The 22,194-nt window shown below is 44.6% G+C and overlaps 1 protein-coding gene across 1 annotated transcript in view; it reads left to right on the forward strand.

The window, feature by feature from the left end:
* gldc (glycine dehydrogenase (decarboxylating)) overlaps window positions 1-22,194 on the forward strand; it is a 180,250-nt gene that overhangs the window by 14,483 nt on the left and 143,573 nt on the right. The gene's annotated exons all lie outside the window — the stretch shown is intronic.

Below are 22,194 nucleotides of genomic sequence, written 5' to 3' on the forward strand. Positions count from 1 at the left end.
GTACGAGGTACTTGCTCCCTGTGTGGATGACGAACAGGGCTGCAGGGAGGATGAGCCAGCTGAACACGGCACCGTGGCACAGGAGGCCATTCAAGAGTGGGGAGCAAAAAGACAAGTGGCAGTTGTAGGGGATTCTATAATTAGGGGAATTGATAGCATCCTTTGTAAGCAGGATCGAGAGTCCCGCATGGTATGTTGCCTGCCCGGTGCCAGAGTGAGGGACATCTCTGACTGGCTTGAAAGGATATTGGAGAGGGAGGGGGAGGATCCAGTTGTTGTGGTCCTCGTCGGGACAAATAACATAGTTAAGACTAGGAAAGAGGACCTGTTTGGGGGTTATCAGGAACTAGGAACTAAATTAAAAAATAGGCCCTCAAGGGTTATAATCCCTGGATTACTACCCGAGCCATGTGCAAATTGGCATAGGGACGCGAGAATAAGGGAAGTAAACACGTGGCTAAAGGAGTGGTGCGGGAAAGAGGGGTTCCATTTCGTGGGGCACTGGCATCAGTATTGGAACAGGAGGGATCTGTACCGTTGGGACGGTCTCCACCTGAACCGATCTGGGACCAATGTCGAAAAGGGTAAATAGGGTGGTCAACAGGACTTTAAACTAGAAAGTGGGGGGGGTTGGAAGGGTAAAACTCCAAGAAGTATGACTAATGGGAAACAAAGCAGCAGGTTAGCGTGTGGGGGGGTGGATTCAACTTCATGGAAAATTATGAAAAAACTGAAAAGAAAGGAGAGCCCAGGAGAGGCTATTAAAGTCTCCAAAACACAAAATAGGACAGAGTGTTTGGAAAGGACTAGGAATCTAACTTCAAGCACATCAGAAAGGGATGACAATGAGAAAGGGGATGGGAAATACAGGACGGAAGGTGTTGTATCTGAATGCACACAGTATACGAAATAAGGTAAATGAGCTTGTGGCGCAGATTGAAATTGGCAGGTATGATGTGGTGGGCATTATGGAGACATGGCTGCAAGGGGATCAGGACTGGGAGCTAAATATCCAAGGATATACATTCTATCGAAAAGATAGGCAGGTTGGCAGAGGGGGTGGGGTTGCTTTGTTAGTAAGAAATGAAATTAAATCGATAGCAAGAAATGATGTAGGGTCAGGTGAGGTAGAATCTGTGGGTAGAGTTGAGGAACCGCAATGGTAAAAAAACCAAAATGGGAGTTATGTACAGGCCTCCGAACAGTAGTCGGGATGTGGGGCACAAGATACACCAGGAGATAGAAAAGGTGTGTTAAGAAAGGCAAGGTTACAGTGATCATGGGGGATTTCAATATGCAGGTAGACTGGGAAAATCAGGTTGATAGTGGATCCCAAGAAAAGGAATTTGTGGAATGTCTACGAGATGGCTTTTTGGAGCAGCTTGTGGTGGAGCCCAGTAGGGAACAGGCAATTCTAGATTTAGTGATGTGTAATGAGGCAGATTTGATAAGGGAGCTTAAGGTGAAGGAACCCTTAGGAGGAAGTGACCATAATATGATAGAATTTACCCTGCAATTTGCGAGGAAAAAGCTGGAATCAGATGTAACAGTATTACAGTTGAATAAAGGCAACTACAGAGGCATGAGGGAGGAGCTGGCCAGAATTGACTGGGAGATGAGCCTAGCAGGAAAGACAGTGGAACAGCAATGGCAGGAGTTTCGGGGAGTAATTTGGGAGACACAGCCAAAATTCATCCCTAGGAAGAAGAAGCATACTAAAGGGAGGACGAGGCAACCATGGCTGATAAGGGAAGTCAGGGACAGCATAAAAGCTAAAGAGAAAGCATACAATGCGCCGAAGAGCAGTGGGAAACCAAGGGATTGGGAAGCCTACAAAGACCAACAGAGGACAACTAAAAAAGAAATAAGGAGGGAGAAGATTAAATATGAGGGTAAACTAGCCAGCAATATAAAAGAAGATTGCAAGAGTTTTTTAGATATATAAAGGGTAAGAGAGAGGCAAAAGTGGACATTGGGCTGCTGGAAAATGATGCTGCAGAAGTAGTAGTGGGGAACAAAGAAATGGCAGAGGAACTGAATAGATACTTTGCGCCAGTCTTCACGGTGGAAGACACGAGTGACATCCCAAAAGTTCAAGAGAGTCGGGGGCAGAGGTGAGTATGGTGGCCATTACCAAGGAGAAGGTGCTAGGAAAACTGAAAGGTCTGAAGGTGGATAAATCACCTGGACCAGATGGATTACACCCCAGAGTTCTGAAGGAGATAGCTGAAGAGATAGTGGAGGCGTTAGTGGTGATCTTTCAGGAATCATTGGAGTCAGGGAGGGTCCCAGAGGACTGGAAAATCGCTAGTGTAACCCCTGTTTAAGAAGGGAGTGAGGCAAAGATGGGAAATTACAGGCCGATTAGCCTGACGTCGGTCGTTGGTAAGATTTTAGAGTCCATTATTAAGGATGAGATTTCAGAATACTTGGAACTGCATGGTAAAATCGGGCAAAGTCAGCATGGTTTCATCAAGGGGAGGTCATGCCTGACAAATCTGTTAGAATTCTTTGAGGAGGTAATGAGTAGGTTAGATAAAGGAGAGCCAATGGATGTTATCTACTTGGACTTCCAGAAGGCCTTTGACAAGGTGCCGCACAGGAGGCTGCTCAGTAAGATAAGAGCCCATGGTGTTAGAGGCAAGGTACTAGCATGGATAGAAGATTGGCTGTCTAGCAGGAGGCAGAGAGTGGGGATAAGGAGGTCCTTCTCAGGATGGCGGCCGGTGACTAGTGGAGTTCCGCAGAGGTCGTTGTCAGGACCACAACTTTTCACTTTACACATTAATGATCTAGATGAAGGAACTGAGGGCATCCTGGCTAAGTTTGCAGACGATACAAAGATAGGTGGAAGGACAGGTAGTATTGAGGAGCCGGGGAGGCTGCAGAAGGATTTGGACAAGTTAGAAGAATGGGCAAAGAAGTGGCAGATGGAATACAACGTGGGGAAGTGTGAGGTCATGCACTTTGGTAGGAAGAATAGAGGCATAGACTATTTTCTAAATGGGGAGCGAATTCAGAAATCTGGAGTGCAAAGGGACTTGGGAGTCCTAGTCCAGGATTCTCTTGAGGTTAACTTGCAGGTTGAGTTGGTAGTTAGGAAGGCAAATGCAATTTTGGCATTTATTTCGAGAGGACTAGAATATAAAAGCAGGGATGTGCTGCTGAGGATTTATAAGGCTCTGGTCAGACCACATTTTGATTATTGTGAGCAATTTTGGGCCCTGTATCTCAGGAAGGATGGACTGGCCCTGGAGATGGTCCAGAGGAGGATCACGAGAATGATCCCAGGAATGAAAGGCTTAACATATGAGGAATGTTTGAGGACTCTGGGTCTATACTCGATGGAGTTTAGAAGGATGAGGGGGAATCTGATTGAAACTTACAGAATACTGAAAGGCCTGGATAGAGTGGACGTGGGGAAGATGTTTCCATTAGTAGGAGAGACTAGGACCAGAGTGCACAGCCTCAGGGTAAAAGGAAGACCTTTTAGAACAGAGATGAGGAGAAACTTCTTTAGCCAGAGAGTGGTGAATCTATGGAATTCATTGCCACAGGAGGCTGTGGAGGCCAGGTCAGTGAGTGTATTTAAGACCGAGATAGATAGGTTCTTGATTGGTAAGGGGATCAAAGGTTACGGGGAGAAGGCGGGAGAATGGGGTTGAGAAACTTATCAGCCATGATTGAATGGAGGAGCAGACTCGATGGGCCGATTGGCCTAATTTCTGCTCCTATGTCTTATGGTCTTATGGTCTGTTCTGTTGGGAACAGGCTCTGCTTAAACCTGGCTGGGACCACTGTCCTGGCGAATCCAAAAACTAAGGCAGTAGACAAGACTTTAAACTAATGAAGGCTCAGGAATGAGGCGAGGAAACGTAGGTTTGAGGGCTGAGTTGGCCAAGGTACAGTGGGAAACCATTTTCAAAGATGACTGTTGATAAGTAAAGGCAAACATTTAAAGAATTCATAAGTGGCAACAAATATACGTTCCTTAAGGGATAAAAGTCGTCGAACCATGGCTAACAAGTTCAAGAAAGGAGTATTAAATGAAGGGAAAAGGCTTATGATGATGCAAAAAAGAGTAGCAAGTATGATAATTGGGATGATTTTAGAATGCTGCAAAGGAGGAGCAAGAAAATGATGAGGAAAGAGAAAACAGAAAACAGAATGACAGTAAACCAGCAAGAGACACAAAAACAGATTGTAAAAAGTTTCCATAGACGTGTAAATAGGAAGAGTTTAGAAAATTTAAATGTCGGCCCATTAGCTGAGGAGACATAAGGAATAAGGAAATGGCAGAGACATTAAACAAGTACCTTGTAGCTGTCTTAATGGTAGACACACAAATTCCAAAAATTGTGGGGAACCAATGGTTTGAGAATGAAGAATGCAAAAAAAATTAAATAAAAAGTATGGGAAAAGTTATTGGCTGTGAAAGTCGACAAATCCACTCACTGATACCCAGACCTCATGGCCTGCATTTTAGGTTTAAAAAGAGGTGTCTACAGAGATAGAAGATGCATTGGTTTTGATCCTCCAGAATCTCCTAGGTTTTAGAACAGTCCCCATGGATGAAAAAGCAGCAAACATAAGCCCACTATTCAAAAAAAAGTGAGAGGAAAAAATAGGGAACTATACACCAGTTAGCTTGACAGCAGAAGTAGGGAACATTCTAGAATCTATTAGGGATGTGGTAACAAGGCACTTAAAGGATCATATTATGATTATGCAGAATCGACATGGATTTATGAAATGAAAAGTCATGTTTGATTTTTGGAGATGTAACTAGCTCTATATATAAATGGGAACTAGTGAATGTAGTGAGTGTATTTTCAAAAAGTATTCGATAAGGTGCTGCAGAAGAGGTTTTTGCAAAAAAAATTAAGGTTCATGGGATTGGGGTAAAATATTAGCATAGATTGAGGATTTGTTAATGGAGTGAAACCAGAGATGGAATATGGGTCATTTTTGGGTTGACTGGCTATACCTAGCAGTATAGTACCGGGATCGGTGCTCCGCTATTTACAAACTATATATCAATGACTTGGATGAGGGGATTAAGTGAAATGTAGCCAAGTTTGTTGACGATGCAAAGTTGGGTGGGAAATTAAACTGAGAAGGAAGCAGAGGGTGCTGAGGAATGTCAACAGGTTAAGTGAGTGGGCATGAACATGGCAGATAGAATATATTGTGGGGAAGTGTGAAGTTGTCCCCTCTGGTAAGAAAACTAGAATACTCTCAAATCTAAACTAGAATACTCTTAAATGGAGAGACTGGGAAATGTTTTGTATTCAAGAGGGACCTGGATGTACTTGTACTTGAATCTCAGAAGTTTACATGCAGATACAGCAGGCAAATTAGGAAAGCAAGCACTATTCTACCTTGGATTGTAAAAGGACTGGAGTATAGAGTAAAGAATTCTGCATAGGGTTTAGTGAGACCACAGCTGGAATACTGTGTACAGTTTTGAACACCTTGCCAAAGGAAGGATATACTTACCTTTCAGAGGGGGTACAGTGAAGGTTCATCGGGCTAGATTCCATGTTCTCCACACACCCACCTCCCCATCCTAGGACATAGTCGATGGGGATACCACCAATGGGCTCAGGGAGCTTATAAAGGAGCTACCACCCCTGTGCCTGCCACCAGCCCAAGCAGTGAAAGCTGCCAGGCCTTCCACTTGGTACTGGCCACTGCCTGACATGGCAAGAATTATGGCAGGGATAGGAAGAGGTTTAAGGGCCTCAGTTGGACCATGGTTGGGTGGGCCACCTGACACCACCCCTGCTGTGTGTAAAATTGCAGTGGGGTGGGTAATTGTCATGATGCTCAATTTTACACCCTTGCCCCCACCTGTCTGCCTGCCAATCTGACCTTAGGGGTGGGGGGTGGGGAAGTATTAAATATTACCCCAGGTATTAATCTTATGATTTGAAATCGAGTAGACTAGGCTATTATGACACAGCCGATGGTAAAGGCTGAGTTGTTCAAATCCCAGAGGGAAACATGAAGCAACTGTCTTAACCCATTTTTGCAATTTGTATGTTTCGAGATGCAGGCTTTGAATTCAGTAGTGATGAGACCACTGAGTCTTGAGAGGTTTTTTTATAAAACTAAATTAAAGGTTAATACAAAGATTATAAGCACATACATATGTCTACAAAATTGCTACTCTAATAACTACAAAAATCCCCTAATTAATCTGACTCTCCGTTAGATCCCTGGTAAGGCAACAGTATAACACAGATTTAAACAGACCTCTGGCAAAGCACACCCTGGACAGTCGCATTCAAAATGAGTTTCTTTCAGCTCCGGGCCCTTGCAGACAGACTTGAGGCTTACAGGCTGGAGGCTTTAGATCTTAGAATCCCTCTTTCTTTTACCAACAGCCTTCTCTTCCTTTTTATGTGTGTTTTCATCTTTGAATGCAAATTCACATAGTCATTAGGTTTTTTGAACTTCAAATCTTTTAACAATAAAACCCTTTCATAATACCCACTTTACTAGTAAGCTTTCTTATAAAAAAATACATTGTTTCTGAGCTTCATCTGGTTAGGTGTAATATTTCACCCGCTCTTTTGGATGGTCTATTTAAAAATGCAAATTGCCCCCTTTACACCCCACTTTCTATTTCCCTATGTTTATCTAATTACCATTTCAAACCTACTTCTCCTCTATACATCAAAGCCTCTAGACCAGCTGGCTTTAGTCCAATTAAGACACACGCACATAGACAGAGACACCACTAAACTCTATTTTAAAATAATTTCCAATAAAATAATTGACATTATATCTTCTTGACAAGGCTTATTCCCTGGAATTTGGTACCATTCAAACACACAAAATTGTTTTGGGACTTGATGGGGCTAATGCTAAGAGGATGTTTTCCCTGCTGGGGACTCTGGAGCTAATGAACACAGTCTTAGAATAGGGAGTTGATCATTTAGGACCGAGATGAGGGGTTTCTTCTTTAAAAGGGTTGTGAATCTTCAGAAACCTCCAGCTCAGGGAGCAGTGGATGCTCACTCGGCCTATATTTGAAAACTGAAACTGATGTTTGGGTCAAAGAGAATCCAGGGATATGAGGATAGTGTGGGGAAAGTTCAGTTAAGTAGATGAACAGCCATGATATTATTGAATGGTAGCGCAGGCTTGAAGCACCAATGACCAACTCCTATCCTTATATTTGCAGCCATCCTAGGAACTCTGCTCCTTGAACTCTCTGACCTCTTGAGAGCTGCCTCCTCTTTTTCACTCCACCATTATCATCCTTGCCTTCAGCTCCCTATGCCCCACCATGTGCTATTTCCTTCCTTAAATCCCTCTGCCCTGTTTTTCAAACCCACCCTTTAGACCACGTTCTTGAGTCATCCCTCCTAACCCTTCCTTTTTTGGGCTGCTTTTCCTTTTGCCTCTGCAACATGTTGGGATGTTTTTCTACATACTAAGAGTGTTATATAAATAGTTTCCTGTGCCAAACTCATATCTTTATGAAAGGGATGGGTTTTTTGCTGGCTGTTTTTGTGTTGACAGCATTGTCCAGCACGTAGCGATTAGGAAGCGATTGTTAAGGACAATTGATGGCATAATGGTACTGTCGCTGGACTGGTAATCTGGAGACCCAGGGTAATACTCTGGGGACCTGGGTTCAAATCCTGCCATGGCAGATGGTGGAATTTGAATTCAATAAAAAATACCTGGAATTAAATGATGACCATGAAACCATTGCCAATTGTTGTAAAAACCCATCTGGTTCACTAATGCCATTTAAGGAAGGAAATCTGCCATCCTTACCTGGTCTGGCCTATATGTGACTCCAGACGCACAGCAATGTGATTGAATCTTAAATACCCTTGGAACAAGGGTAATTAGGGATGGGCAGTAAATGCTCGACTAACCAGAATGATCTTACCAGTGGTTAAGTACTGGTGACACTAATCATGCCAATTGTTATCAATTCAGTTTTATTTCATTGTAAACATTAATTTTTTACAGCATCTCTATAATTATGGGATATCAAACTAATCAGATATCGAAAAATGCAAAGTTCAAAACAATTTATGAATACTGACCGAATCCAAAGATTAAACCATCAGTGTTGCTGTTGATTATTATAACCGTCCATAAAAATAGTTTTAAGTGTGGCAAATGTGAAGGTGATGGTGTTTATGCCCAGTTAGTTTTAGCAGCAAGCTCCTAGTGACCGAATTGACGGTATTCTCTACTTCATTGTTCTCCATTTTAGATTCTGTCTTGTGTGTAAATTTTAAATTTAAAACTGACACTTGAGAGCTTGAGGTACATGCCTTCCCATGTGTCTTGAGTACAGTTTTCATTCAAGTCTCCGATTCTTGATTGCTTTTGATAATCCTTTTTTTATTTAAAACAAATTGAGATTGAAATACTCCAAAAATGAGGATTACTAGAAGCATGGGTCATGTGAGCTGACTCTTGCCAGTTTCCTTAAGTACGTTTTTTTTGTAAAAGGAAGCTTGGAATTCAGTAGGGGTGTGAAGGAGAGGATAAGACATGACCTCATGTCAGTCTACATTAGCTGCTTTTCTGTGACAGTCACCAATGTAATATTGATCCATATTTAATATATTGTGCGGTGAATTTTATACACTTGGTTCCTTTTCAGACTTCTTGGGTGGAATTTTACACTCCTGCCGAAGTCAATGGAGTTTAGAATGGCTCACCGCATTTTATAGCCCCATCCCCACTGCGACAAGGTTGCAAAATTCCGGCCTAGGAAGTTCCTCGGCCTGCAAAGAGAAAAACACAACTCTGCATTGATATCAGGATGCAGCTTGACACCTTTTCTCAGTGTCAAAATGCCTTGCTTCTGGATTAGCAAGCACTTTTCCTTGCAGGATACTCCTGTAGCTGTCATACATTTTAAAGCATGTTCTTCCTACTGCACCCATTGTGCTCGCCTTCCATACTCCCCGATAATTTTTTAAATTACATTGAGCAGAAGTTTGAATCCAAGGGCGGGACCCTGATGTCGGGCGTAGTTGTGAGTCCCGACTCCCATGTCAGATGGGTGCGTCGTGTGCGACGCGATTTTAAACATCGGTTAATTAATTCCAAGGGATGTGTTGGAGATCCAGACGTGGGGTTGGGGAGGTGGGACAGAAGTGAGGTGGGTGACTTTTAAACAAGAACTGGCAGCCAATATTGTGGTTGCTGGCAGAGGGAGAGGACAGGCACGCATGCCATGGCTGCCCACTCTTTTCTCTCTCTCTCTCTCTCTCTCTCTCTCTCTCTCTCTCTCTCTCTCTCTCTCTTCCCCCCCGCCCCGCCCCCCCCCGCCCCAAAACCACCACCACCACCACCACAAACACCTGCAGGCTTCCAACTGATTAAAAGCATTCCTGGAGGTTTCATAACATGACTTGCCCCCACACACTTGCCATTAGTTGGCCAACACATCCATCCTTGTCACGCACTGCCTTCCCAGTTGGAAAGCAAAAAGACTCTTACCCAATTGGATGATGCTTGACTGTTGGTCGAACAGCCTTTCTTTCTCCCAGTTTTCGATTTTTTTATATCTGGTAAAGAGAAATGTTCAAAGGAAATGACAATCCTTTTTAATGCCCCAATTTTTCTGCAGGGTTGCAAGAGCTGTGTCCTGGAGATTGATCTCCAATTCTTAGATACTCCAGGACAGTCTTGGATGTTTGGCAACCCTACCCCAGTTTAGCGATGCCTTTCTATTGAGGTACTCCTGGAGCTGGTGAAGGCTAGCCAGCCAAATCAAACAATCTTGATTGGAGATGGCTGAGGTGGTGAGTGGATTCAGCAAGGTGAGGAGGACATGGATTCAGTGCTGCAAATGCTTTAATTACCTTCTAGGGATTGTCAAATTGAGTGCAGTACTGCACCCAGATGAAAGGCCTCCAGGTTTGCAGCCGCAACCACAGAGGATGAGCAGCCTGAGGGCGCATGGTTTTCCCGAATACTCCATACGTGTGTGCTTGGGAACATCACTGAGCTGTGGGAAAGCTTTCCTCTCCATCAGAGGTGGAGGAGGTAACACTAGCCAGTGAAGTCATATGTGTTGATGCAGCTGAATGTAGTGAAGGAGTGCACATTGGCCTTAACTCTTATCCACTAAGAACTTGCAGGAAAAGAGAGCGCATAACGCTAGAGAGAGGGCTCGGTCAGGTGGTGGAGTGCCATCTCTGTCCATATTGATGCCAGTGGACCTCACCAGGGTGGCAGCACATAAGTCAAGAAGGAAGTCTGTCCAAAACAGGGTGAAGAGATCTGAACATCTTCAGGTGACAGGGAAGGAGATGACGACTCCTTGGTTTTTTTCATGCCAGTCAGTGGCTCTAAGAGTGTGCTTAAGCTCTGCAGAAGCAGATAATGACAGAGGCGAGGGAGCATAACCACCTTTGTGTGCATCCCACAGGGGCAAATGTGGAGGGGGAAACTATGCACGCTGAAGCGAGAGAGTCAGTGTCCTTTGAAGAGGAGGAAGATGTGACCAAGGTGACACTGTCACATGTGACGAGCACACCCTTCCTTCAGCACAGACACGTTTGTCTCAGTGGGACCACAAGTGTGAATAGAATGGGTGGCACACGTTGAGCGACAGGCAAGGGTGGCAGAGGCAGCTGTGGGAAGTCTCCCTCGGAAGATAGAGGGCAGATACAGCCATGTTCAGATGAACAGATTCTAAGCCTTGGCTGTCATATAAGGTGCCTCTTCCTTGAGGAACAGCAGGAGATGTGTGTTCAAATGTCAAGCATTCCCTGAGGCATTGTGGAATCATGGGCAGAGAGTGGAGGAGTCCATCCATGACATGTGCATCGCCAGCCTTGCACCCAAATACTTCAGCTCATCCATTGAGAGAGTGACCAACTTCTTGAGCGGCATAAAGCTGAATGGATGCATAAGCAGCACACTGACCACCAGACAATGCCATTTTAAGTAGTATTGACCAGTCGGCGGCACTGATGGTACAATGATTTATGGAATGGATAGCAGGTGCAACCCAGCTGGTCACCCAACCTAATATTCAAGCGGGCCTTCAAAAAGGGCTGCGGTAGGTGATGAAGAATGTGAGGGAGTCACCCCTCAAGGGTCACCCTCATTACCAGACAGCTTCTTGGACCCTTTGAGGCACAGTCGATGCAGGAAGGCCCTGTGGCAGCTGCTGCCCCTGTCTTCACACAAGTGGGGCTGACTGTTGCACTGCGCCCTTTGGCTTCGTGTCACTGAGGACAAACGTCATAAGCATCTCTGCCTCATCTACATACGTGAGTAGGGTAAGTATCCTGTTGGAGCAGCCAAGATTAGAGGTGTATACAACAGCAGTCTCTCCATTTTTCTCCCCAAGTGTGATGCTTGTTATACTTCAATGTGTTGCAATGAAGACGTTTTATGATAGCACCCAGATTCGTAAGTGTCTAATCATTGATTATTTAAAGGCAAATAAATTGTACGGTGATGAGGAGAAGCAAATGAATGTGTTAGTTGACATCGTGTGACAGTTGAAGACTTGTCTTCCAGGCTGTGTGTTGGAGCTTCTGATTTATTGTCTTAGTGGATTCCCACTCTTTCCCCATGGAAAGGTCCTGTCAAGAGCTGTTTGTTTCTCTAGTTAGAACCACAGTCAGTATCAATTGCTGTGCAAACCAAATCCCAGAGGGAAACTTGGCCTATGGGCCGCAATCCTTTTGTTTTTGTATTCTGATAACGAGAAGATGATGTAGCAATCCCAGCAGTAAGAGGTCCAGTAACATATTTGGGTTTTTAAGAAGTAAAACTTTTATTAACAAGAAAGAAAAGAAAACTTAAACGCATAAGATTACAGTTACACAATTACAGTTAGTCTTACAAAACATTTCCCCAAAACACTCTACTTGGTCAAACCCACAAGTAAACATCTTCCAGGCAGCACCAGGTTATAGATGTTTAAATATGAAAAATCCAGTAATATCACACAAGACAAACTTCTGTAGCTTCAATAAAGGTGTATCTCTTAACTTTTACCCTCTTCCGCTTTGCTGTAGCATCCACTTCAGAATAAAACCGCTTGTTGCAGCCCAAGACTTCTCGACATCTCGGACAGCTCTAGCCATCTTCAGCTTAACAGCTATACAGCCATCTCTACAGCTTGATAGCTTAAAAAAACAGCTATCCACAGTAACTATTATGTGTCAGTGGTGGATGGAGTGAATGTTTAAGGTGGTGGATGTTGTGCCAAACAAATGGGCTGTTTTGTTTTGGAAGGTGCTGAGTTTGTTGTTGGAGCTGCACTCATCCAGGCAAGTGGGGAGTATTCCAACACACTCCTGACCAGTGCCTTGTTAGGTGGTGGACAGGCTTTGGGGAGTCGGGAGTGAGTTACTCACTGCAGAATTCCTATCCACTGACCTGCACTTGTAGCCACAGTATTTTAAATGGCTAACCCAGTTCAGTTTGTGGTCAATGGAAACCCTAGGATGTTGATTTTGGGGGATTCAGTGATGGGAATGCAATTGAATGTGAAGGGGAAATGGTTAGATTCTCTCTTGTGGAGATGGTCATTGCCTGGCACTTGTTTGGTGTCAATGTTACTTGCCACTTGTCAGCCCAAGCCTGAATGTTGTTCAGGTCTTGCTGCATATGGACATGGACTGCTTCACTACCTGAGGAGTCATGAATTGTTCTGAACATGGCGCAGTCATCAGCGAACATCCCCACTTCAATGACCTTCCATCATAAGGTCAGAAGCTCCCAAGAACTCCAATACCTACAGAGTTATTTCTGTGCAACTACTGCACACTCACTGGCCACTGTGTGCCTCTGCCTGAGCAGCTGTCTGAACCATTACCCATTAATTCACTGATGATAAATAGATCTGGTCCCGTGACTGGCTCCCAGGTGTGCTGCTACCTCCTCCTTGGGGCCCATAACATGATCCCTTCTTGGCCCCAATGCCTGAGAACAAAAATTGCTTTTAGCCCTTAAGTGGCTGTTAATTACCTCATTTCCATGCTCAAGTTTCCTGAGGCCGGGTGGCTTGCTGGCATCCAGGCTCTGAAACCTTTTCAAAAATCAATGTGAGGTGGCAATGGCATACCTATGTCCAGTTTTACACTTGGGTCTGCCTCCGGTCCCACCGCCTCCAGGGATCAAACCCTCAGCTCATTAGTGAGCTGAGTATTCATGAACATGAATCTAAACATTCAGTATCTGCCTTGGGAAGACATTCTTCCATCTCCATTTGTTGATGCACAATGTAGATGGTGGTACAGTTTGATTCCACTTTTTCCCTAAATGGAAGCAAGGGAGGAAATATCCTCTGTATGTAACAAGCTAGCTGGAGCCTGGAGTTTCAAGACGGATGCATACAATCGACCCATGCTTGACTGCACATGCCACCTCTGGGAAATTATGAAGGTCCCAATCTTGATTATCAGGGTGTAAGACAAGTTGGTGCAAATATGGTGCTGGACAAGATCCGTGCAGTTGCCTTCAGGTTCTTTGACTGTGGATTTTAACCGATCAGCTCTAAGTGAAGTGGCATTTCTTTTTTTAAAGTCATCCTTCCCTCATACCTCTGCCAGGAAAACTGTTTTAGTGGGTATTTCAGGCACTGGCTTTATTAATTCTTTTCAGTTTTACATTCTGATTGTAACCAGTTGTTTCCTGTGGTTGGAAAACAAAGGACTCCTCTAGCTCAATGCATGTGTCTTAAATGTGGGTTTGTCTATATATCTTTAATTGTAATTTTATTTTAGCAGCAGAATTTCTCTTGACCCTTTGATGCTGATGATGAACTAGGTCAAGTTTTAAATTTTCCAGTCTAGTTTCTGTCCTTGCCATAACACTGAAACAGCTGTCCAAGGGCATTTTCTGATTATTGGTACATTATCTCCCCATGAGCTGGTTGCAGCCTGTGGCTCTGTTTCCAGTACCTGAGGGAGGAGCAGGCTCCATGAATGGAAAATCCCTGTCCTGAATGATGGCGAAGCCCAGCATGTGAATATAAAGTGCAAGGCTGAAGCATTTACAGCTACCTTCAGTCAGAAGTGCTGACCATAGCCTGTCTGCCATCTACAAAGCACAAGTCAGGAGTGTGACGGAATACTCCCCGCTTGCCTGGGTAAATGTAGCTGCCACAACACTCAAAGCTTGACACTATCCAGGACAAAGCAGCCTGCTTGATTGGCACCCCATCCACAAACATTTACTCCCTCCACCACCAACACAGTAGCAGCAGTGTGTACCATCTGTAAGATGCATTGCAGGAATTCAGCAGCTCCTTATACAGCACCTTCCAAACCCACGACCACTACCATCTAGAAGGACAAGGGTAGCAGATGGGACCACCACCTGGCAGTTTCCCTCCAAGTCACTCACCATCCTGACTTGGAAATTTATCTCCATTCCTTCACTGTGGCTGGGTCAAAATCCTGGAACCCCCTTCCTAACAGCACTGTGGGTGTACCTACACCACATGGACTGCAACGGTTCAAGAAGGCAGCTCACCACCACCTTCTCAAGGGCAACTAGGGATGGGAAATAAATGCTGGCCCAGCCAGCGAAGCCCACATCCCGTGAATGAATAAAAAAAAAAGAAATGCTCCTCCTGAGGCCTCCAACACCACAGCTGATGAAAGTTCAGATTTACATAGGGAAACCCATTAATTGGCATGGTTCCCTGTTTAATTAATGGTGGCAGGTGGGTGCTCGAAGCTGGAAGGCCAATTGGAAGCCTTCCAGCTTCACAGGTGCACCTGCTGCAGTATAAGGTGAACCCCTCTACAGGGTGGTCTTTGCTGTATTTCCCCCCACCTGGGCAGATGGTGAGCATCTGTAGACCTGCTGGCTGCCTACCTCTAGGCATTTGATTTGCCGCTTGCATCAGGAAACTGGAGGCCTCACCTTTGGCAACTGTTGTCATAATTATTGCTTTGTTGTCTTTTTTTTAAATTAAATGTGTCTCTGAAGTGCTGGTGTCCCACCCCTACTGTGGTCCATGTTGCCATACTTTCCAGCAGCATTGACTCCATGTCCCAGAATATGAGAGTTTGAATCCTTCTTAGGCCTCCATATCCAGTCTGCCTTAATCATCTCCTGCTTGATGTCCTTGCGTTGATTTTATTACAGGTACCGGACCCTGTATCCAGGAAGTTTGGGACCAGATGTCTGCCAGATTTGGGGGTTTAATGGATTTTGGGTATACTATAAAATAAAATGTGAAAAATAAAGAATAAAAGGGTTTTATTCTAATTGCTACCCGGGGTGCCAGCTTTGAATGTAGCTGGTTTACCGGTCCTTTTGGATTTTGGGACCCTGTATAAGAAGTCTAGTAGCTGTCTTTATCCTGTTTTCTCTCACCCCCCCACACCCCCTTACTGCATCTCAAGATCTTTGCAAGAACCACGTAAAAATCATCCCTTGCAAACTGCAAGTAATTTCTAATTTCTTGACACAGTCTTCTCAGTTCATTAGAAATGTGAAGAAACAGGTAGAAAGCTGAATTTGCCTTCACTGCAGCACTTTCATCCAACCTTGCGCTATGTAAAATGCACAGTTTGAGAGCCTTGCCTGAGCTGTAGAATAAATTGGGCGTTAAAATTCTGTACATCTAGAATATCCTGAAAGTTTTGGGTAGCTGTGAGCTGGCCTTCCAACTATTTGTGTTTGTGTTTCTGGTGCATGTGTAAATGAAGAGATTTTTGTGGCCACTTTGCTAAAATGATAATTTTCTTTAAAATACCTGCTGCAGTTTAATGTGGGGAGGGAGATCAATCTGTATGTGGCAAACTTCAGAATGGTGCAGTAATGTTGCAAGTGCTTTTTTTTGTGAGATTGTTGAACCTTGGCCTTTGTTCAATCAGGCTACAAGCTCTGTCAAATTGCATTGTGCAATACTGATTTAGGAACAAAAACTAGATTGTTCGCCTATGCTGAATAAGCAGCTGCTTAGCAATGTTTGTCTGCATCAGTTTTTTTTGTTGTTGAAGCATTCTTCAGTGGATTTAGATTTTTCTAAACATATATTCGATGGCCCTATCCTTAATAACTAGCAGATTAAATCGTTTAAAGTTCATTATCCCATGTCTGTCTTGCACACTAAAGATGTCTGCAGCCATTCTGTTCAGTGGTATAGGATGGCCTGCCAAACAAAAGAATCTTGAATGTACTCTGTATTGACAAGGAAGAGTAGTTCAAAATCAGTGGGTGCTGCTGCTGAAATAAGAACTGTTGGAGGCAATATAGGATACAACTAATTGTGTTGTTTTGAAGGAAAATGCTCTCAAACATAACTTAAAATCCACATATGAACTAGGAATGCTTATGGTCATCCTAGTACGCACTACATTGCATTGTTAAAACATTGTTAGCCCTAAGGCACTTGACAGGAGCATTAGTGAACAAAATCTGACATCAAGCAACATGAGAGATATTGGGACTCTACAGAGGGAGGAAGGAATACAAAAATTTAGGGAAGGAATACCCGAGCTTAAGGCGTAGACAGTTGAAGACATGACTGCCAGTTGTGGGGTGAAAGGAATCTGGGGTGAGGCAAAAGGAATCTAGGATGCACAAAAGGCCAAAACTGGAGGAATGTATAATCCTGAAGGATTTGAACACCAGGATGAGAATTTGAGGTGTTGGACAAGAAGCCAATGCAGCACAGCAAGCACATAGATGATGTATGAACTGGATTTGGTGTGAGTTAGAATAGGGGGAGCATTGGGATGCACTGAAAATGGAGGAAAGAGTTCCATTTGCATTCCAGGTTGATTCTAGAGTGGTGAACATTTTAGGGAGAAGAGAGTAGCTCCTGATATTGCCAACATAAGGCTGAATCACACAGCACAATGGTCAAATCAGTTGTTTGCCAAAAATATTGAAGTCTGCATTCCTTGGACTTGGGGGATCATGCCAGGAAGAATGACCAGGTTGGGAGAGGACAAATGTTTTACTAAAGACACGGGCATTAAAAGTGGTAGTGAGGTGTGACTGAGGGTGTGATTTGTAGCAAATGAAGGCCCAAAGGCTAGAGAGTTGGAAATGTGTAAGTGACTTGGGAGAGTCCCCCCTCGCAGTCAGATGTAGAAGGAAGTGCAATAGGACTGCAGAAAGCTACAAGTGACCAGAGATGGTCTTGTCTCTCTTGTAATAAGAAAACATTACAAAGCACAGCAAAACTTTCACATTCTTTGCCAGCTTTAGAGTGCTCAGAAGCAGCTATTTAAGTCACACTGGACCAGTTCAGATTTTTGAAGTGGTTTCCAGTTGTGTACCAAATAAATGCGTTCAGTATGATATTGCTTTGTCACGACATGCATGTAACAGAATAAAATGGCAATTGAAATGGTTTGCAGATCTGAATCTGAACTGGCTATCTCCAGAAGTGACTCTTGTTTTTGGATACTTGCCTCCACAGGAGACATATTTTGGTATAGAGCCATAGCTTTTCATTTAAATGAAAATTTGACTGTCTTTGGTGTCCTACCTCACCCCTAGAACGGTAAACTTGAGATTCAGTGCTTTACTCGCGGTTGCCAACTATATTCTAGGTAAAAGCAACATCCCTGTGCATAGGAGGCTTTGAGTAGGAATCTTGTGCGGAATCTGTAGTAATGTGGGAATTGATCACCCACTGCTACTTCATCCCCTTGTCCAGCTTCTTTTCCTAAGACTAAGGGTGGAATTTTCTGTGCCCGCTGGCAATGGGTGTCAGCGTGGGCAGGAGTGGACAATATGGCAGGAAGGCCAAAAATCCTTTTCAGACATAAGTAAAATACTGCAGATGCTGGAAATCTGAAACAAAAACAGGAAATGCTGGAAAAACTCAGCAGGTCTTACAGCATCTGTGGAGAGAGAAACAGTTAGTGTCAAGTCCGTATGACCTTTCTTCAGACGTTGTGAAACCAGTTGCAATTGTCCACTTCACCCATCAATGGCAAGCTGTGTTTCCCGCCACTGCACATTGGAACTTCATTGTAATAAATCTGCATATCATTATAAGCCTAGCTCACTGGAATCATCTCCCCACGCTGGATCATCCGGGCACTTGGCGTGATTGCACGCTGACGTGTTCCACAACCGTACGTAAGTGACGTGTTCCACAACCGTACGTAAGTGACATGTTCCACAACCGTACGTAAGTGACGTGTTCCACGCGAGCTGCACTTTGTCCGGGACTTCGCATTTTGTTTGCCTACCTTGCTTTGGGCAGCACTCAGTTATCAGCACCCGGCTTCACAGGCAACACCTCTTCGCTTTTAGGGCAGCTCATGGGCAGGACTGCACTTGCGAGACCAGCCGTAAGGTGGGGGTGGTTTTTCAATGGTTGCAGGGCTATGGTTTGCTTGGGAAAGGGGGAGAAGTGGCCTCAAACAAGGGAAGAAGCTGCAGGGCAAGGGCTGTACTGGAAAAGTGGGGGAGGGGGGTTATCCCAGTTTCTCTGTGTGGGGACACACGTTGATCTGGGCAAGTGGCCTCAAGAGGGTGAGGGCTGAATGGCAGTCTCCAGAGGAGATGAGGCCAGATGGAGAAGAGGATGTGTGAGATAGAGTGGTGATGTCCCTTGAGCTGTTGGTGAGTGAGATGCCAGTGAATGTGTGATGGGCCTTGGAGTGAGTGTTTAGAGTGATGAAATGGTTGCCTTACCCTGGCAGCACAGATGAGATCATTCACCCTCTTTATGGACTGGATGGTGAACCTCTTCTGTGCAGCTTTGGCACTGATCACCTCTGCCACTGCTCCCAAGCCAGAGTGGTGACACTGATGGGCCTCCTGCAGTTAGAGCGGGGGTAGAGGACATTGCGGTAGGCTCGAACAGTGTCCAGAAGGCGTTCCAGAGATGCATCACTGAATCTGGGAGCTGTAGTCTTGCCTTTCAGGCCCATGTCTTCTGTGCAGCAGTCCTGGGCTGGAAGCATTGACAGGTGTGTACGCATGGCTGTACTTTAAATATGGCACTTAGCATTGGGAGGTGACGATTTGGAGGCTATCCACCAGCGAAATGACATGTTTCCTGGGAATGCATGATTAATGAGGTGGGATTAGGACGATATGGCGTGAAAAGCCACCATTGTGGCTGGCAGGTAAAACGTTCTTTTTCCTACCCGCTACTCCACTGTGCAAATCTGGGATAATTCTGCCCTAAGTCTAGAATAGTGCTCCCTCTCATTGGGCTTAATACGTACTGGCTGAAAAAGTTCTCTTGAAAGCAGTTCAAGAATTTTGTGCGTTCTGTGTCCTTGACACTGTTCGTATCTCGATTTGATATTGGGGTAGTTGAAGTCTCCAACTATTACTGCCAGTTAATGTCAGACATTCTTTGGTGTACACAACCTGAGGGGATTTTAACTCTTGAGTCAACCAAATAAACTAAATTAACAAAATAAGGGACAAAGTAAAAGCAGCCCCTAAATTAGGGAAGCTGCAAAAACAAAGACAAAACTTAAAGAAAACTTACAAACATTAAACCAAAATGTGATTGAGGGTCAATAAAACACCCCAGTCCCCATGATACCCACCGAGCATGGAAGGCCTTGACAGTGCTGGCAGACACCGCATGCTCCTTCTCCAGGGACACCCAGCTGTGAACGTAGCCACAGGAGAGGGGCAGACAGTCAAGTTGGATGACCCCCTCGATCACCCGCTGCCTGGACTTGTTAATGGCCAACTTGGCCAGGCCCAGAAGCCAGTTCACAAGGAGGTTCTCCTCCCTCCTGGCCGCCCTCCACACCGGGTGCCCGTAGATCAGGGGCGTGGGACTGAAGTGCAAACAGAACACCTGTAAAAGGCTTTTTAAATAACTAAAAAGGGAGTGGAGCCTACAACACTCTATATAAGCGTTGTCCATGACTCCACAAGGCCACAAAAGACGCAGGTATCTTGAGAGTCTATGAACTGACACATCCTACGGTTGTACAGGGCTGCTGCGTGCAGCACCCTCCATCCCAGGCCCCTGATGGAAAGTGGGAGGGCACCCTTGGGGGCCCCCCTACTGGGGACCTCTGTCACCGGATGGCAACAAGGCACGTCAGGGTGTGTCTGGGCAGTGGGCGAGGGCAAGGAAGTGAAGGGTGTGCAGCAGCAGCCCATACAGGAAACCCCTTCCGCGCCGTGCTAAAGGACACAGAGGGCATTTCTGCGAGGCAACTCAGGTTGCGGGGCACTGGCTCCTGAGGGAGGGTTTGGGGCTTGGGGCCATGGACTGCAGGGGAACCCATGAAGGTGCTGTTGGGTAGGGATTTTTTGAATTGGCACCGATGAAGGAACCACAATATATTTCTAAGCCAGAATACTGTGTAACTTGGAGGGCCATTGTTCATCTAGGTGGCAGAGATCATGTGTTTGGAAGGTGCTGTCGAAAAAGCCTTGAGTTGCTGCGGTACATCTTCTAAATGGTACACACTGTAGCCATGTTGCGCTTGTATGGAGGGAGTGAATGTTTCTGATGGTGGATGGAGTGTCGATTAAAGCGAGCTGCTTTGTCTTGGATGGTGTTGAGCTACTGGAGTGTTGCTGGAGCTGTACACATCCAGGAAAGTGAAGAGTGTTCTATCACAGTCTGATTTGTGCCTTGTACATAGTGGAGTTGGGAGGTGAGTTACTCACTGCAGAGTACCCTGTCTCTGACCTGCTCTTGTAACCATAGTACTTTTGTAGCTGGTCCTGTTGAGTTTCTGGTCAGTAGTGATCCCCGGGCTGTTGATTTTTGAAGGTGGAAAAAGCGTTTGAATGTCCAGGGAAGATAGCCTGGCACATGCCATTGTAAATAAGAGGCTGTGAAGTTGGTGTTTTTGACAAATAACGTGAATCTTTCAGGGTGCAACTTGATGACTGCTCTGGAAATTTCAGAAACAAAGGCTTAAATGGTGGGGCATCTTGGAAATTAAATTGTATAAAGGAGAAAGGGGAGCAGGCCGGGGTTATTGGGATTAAAGGAGGTTGCTCAAAATCATATAGAGGAAGACCGATCTGGGGGAGTATTAGCAAACATTAGTTATAGCTTTTTAAATAACTGTGCTAATTCAGAACGTTTCAATGTAACTGGTAGTAATTTTGTCTCATAAATCACAATAACTACTTAAATCGAACGATTCAATGATATAATTTATTACCATACCGTTGTAAAGTAAATGATGGAAATGAAAGTCTCGATGGATTTTGGCATGGATACCACTGCACTCTAGGATTTATGGATCCTAGCCACCAGGTCTCAGACAGAGTTACTGCAACATAGATGGCTTTACTTTACAAACTTGTCTTTCCCTTACTACTTCCAAGTCTAAACAAAAGAGGCAAGCGCCTAGGAAGTGCTCCACCAAAATACTGTGCACTGTCTTACTAGTTGATTGTGTGGTGGGACTTCTTCAAATGTCGTCATACCCTTACCAACTGCATCACTAGCTTCAGCCACTAACCTGTAAGTAATTGCCGGTCCCTTTTTTAAAAAAAATCATTGGTAGAGGATACTTCTTGCTGCTGAACACATGTTCAGTTGTGTGAGGTTGAGAGGGCATTAGCTGTAGTGTTGAACCCTAAAATGGCACAGCTGATGCCAAATCAGCCTGGATATCATGATCTGCCTACTTAATATCCTTCTGGCTTATCACTTGTACCAATATGCTGTCTGGTGTGAATCACCCCACAGTGGCTGTGGATGCAATTTTGGAGCTCTTGGGCCATGTGTAGTCCCAAACAATAGGTGCTAACAAGTCCAATTTCTTGCTCGTTGACTTCAAAATATTTTGAGTGGGTGAATATTGTTTTAAAAGGCTGGACAAAGTTGGCTTTGGAATGGTGTTGCAAGCTGCTGTGATGGAGGTTTTCTGACCTGTGTGTATGTGAGCTGCGCCCGGATAGAAGCAGCAATGTGCAGCTTCTGACCACAAGTTATTCCAGAAGAATTCTATGATCTGGGTTTCAATTGTCTGCAAAATTGCACTGGTTGTAAGCAGTTTATTTCCCCTATTTCACTCAAGCTCACTTGCTCATTTCATGGGGAGATGTTGGTGTCGCAGTAATGTCACTGAACTAGTGATCTGGAATGTTCTAGGGCATGAGTTCAAATCCCACAACAGCTGGCGCAATATAAACTCAGTTAATAAAATCTGGAATATAAAGCTAGCCTCGGTAATAATGACCATGAAAATATTCAATTGTCATTTTAAAAAAAATCTGGTTCACTAATGCTGTTTAGGAAAGGAAATCTACCAA

Source organism: Cetorhinus maximus, chromosome 2, assembly GCF_964194155.1.
Source record: "Cetorhinus maximus chromosome 2, sCetMax3.hap1.1, whole genome shotgun sequence".
NCBI lineage: Eukaryota > Metazoa > Chordata > Chondrichthyes > Lamniformes > Cetorhinidae > Cetorhinus > Cetorhinus maximus.